We start from the raw sequence: 2,186 nt of genomic DNA on the forward strand, positions 1-2,186 counted from the left end.
GTAATGAGTCTTAGAATTTACATAATATTTAACAAACATAATCGAAGCAGAAAAAATCGAAGAAATATCTGAAGAAGATGAACTAGAGAATTGGGTAAAACTTTTCAAAAATGCTTAATTTCATCTCATTTGACTTAAAAACAAAAATTATACGGTGATTAGTGATTAGCGAAGTAGGCATATGTGTGCAGAGTATTATTAAGGTTCACTCTTCTCCCAATTTCGATTAAAAATTACTTATTTATTTATTTATTTTAAGATTTATGATTATCTTTGAATAGAATCAATAATCTTTTAGCTGAATTGTTACTTTAGACATTAGAGTTATGCAAATATGATACACAATTACATATGCAATTCAAAATTTAAAGTGTTAGAGAGGCATATCACTCAACACTTGACCTGCATGAATTTAAACAAGAAAAATTAGAACAGTTCAATCAAATTAAATGTACGTAATTTTTCAATTTTAAGTATAACAGACCAAAAAAATTATTATCCAAATACCAATTTCAAGAATTAGAATAATATATTCAAAATTTATTAACTAAAGCTAATTCTAATTTAAAAGTTCTAATTTCAAACTAAGTTAAATCTAAAAATTTATATTCAATTAAATTCAAATTAAATCCGAACAACAAAATTAAAACTAAGGGAAGAATTTTTTAGTATTAAACTGTAAACACATATTTTCTGTGTGCTTAGGTGAACCTAACCTTTTGAATTTGTCTCATATAAACAACTATGAAATACATCTAAATACTGTAAGAGAAGTATTATAGGAGAAGATATGACATGTTTCAAAGGATGATATTAATTGAAGTTGTCCTTCTGATCTAATAATTTTCACCACTTTATACATTGATAATTTATTTGATGGATTTATTTGGATACACTATAAACCTACCAATAAAATCTTTATTATTATATCTTTTTCTTCTTCTCCAGAAGTCAAACTCCTTAAATGAATATTACCTTCCTCAAAATTCTTATAAATTCAATTCAGAAAAGTATAATTCATTACTATGAGATTCTCCAAAATCATAATTATTTTTTTCTTCAATCATTTCAAGAATTAGCATTCCATAACTATACATATCTGACTTGTGAAAAACTCTACCATACATTCGACTAAACATTGGTGTAATATAAACCGGAATCTCTCTTATGCCAAATATAGACACAATACTTTCATCCTTTTTGTATATTTTAGCTAATTCAAAATCTGTAATTTTTTTATAAAAATTTTTATCAAAAAACATATTTTAGGGTTTGATATCAAGATGTAAAATTCTTGTATTGCATCCCGATGTAAGTAGTCTATTCTTTAAGCAACACTAATTACAATCTGATATAGTATATATTCCAATCTAAATTAGATATGAGATAGGAAGATTGCTCTTTATATTTATATCTATCCAAAAATCCATTAAACATGAATTCATAAATAAGAACCCGTTCATTCATTTTATAGCAAAATTTCAAAAATAAAACAATGTTCACATGAGATATTCTACTGATAATAACAATCTCGTTTACAATTTCTTTTACACTTTCTTTTGACTCCTTAAATACCTTCACTTTCACTTGACGACCATCGTTTAAACTTGCTTTGTATATAATATTATATCCTTCTTGTCCTAATTTTTTATGAATTTGTCATTTGTTTTACTTTTACGTAAGTGTATTTCACTGGTACCATAATTTCTTATTAGCTCCTCAACTTGTTGATCAAGAGATGTTTTTTTACTCAATATTATTCTTTGTACTAAACTAAAATGCGCCTCTTGTGATAATAAACAATTGCAACAAAGATTAACGCCAACACCAACCATTGATATACCTGCATGTATACATTAAAGTGAGGAATAATTACAAAATAAAAATTTAGATTGAAAAAAAAAGTCATAACTCAAAACTAACTCTCTCTCTTTTTCATATATTAGTAATAAAATATAGTTAAAGGTAATCTCTAGATGCATTATTATTAGTTTTTTAGCTTTTTACCATAATGTCACGTCAATTTAAATGGCTAATTCATATAACTTGACTTCAATCTTCTGTCTTTGTATTATGTAATAGGATTCTTATTACATTTTTATCTTTTTGTAATAACCTATCTTTATATAATGTTATATAATTCTTTTTTAACCTTAATTTTTTATATTCTTTTATCCTTTATTTCT

At 24.8% G+C, this 2,186-nt stretch overlaps 1 long non-coding RNA gene across 1 annotated transcript in view; it reads right to left on the reverse strand.

Annotated features, from left to right (window-relative positions):
- Positions 1,829-2,186, reverse strand: part of LOC107640077 — a 13,752-nt gene continuing 13,394 nt past the window's right edge. The window contains exon 5 of the long non-coding RNA XR_002357201.1: positions 1,829-1,843. This is a non-coding gene — a long non-coding RNA (uncharacterized LOC107640077). The remainder of the gene's footprint in view (positions 1,844-2,186) is intronic.

This window comes from Arachis ipaensis, chromosome B01, assembly GCF_000816755.2.
Source record: "Arachis ipaensis cultivar K30076 chromosome B01, Araip1.1, whole genome shotgun sequence".
Classification (NCBI taxonomy): Eukaryota; Viridiplantae; Streptophyta; class Magnoliopsida; order Fabales; family Fabaceae; genus Arachis; species Arachis ipaensis.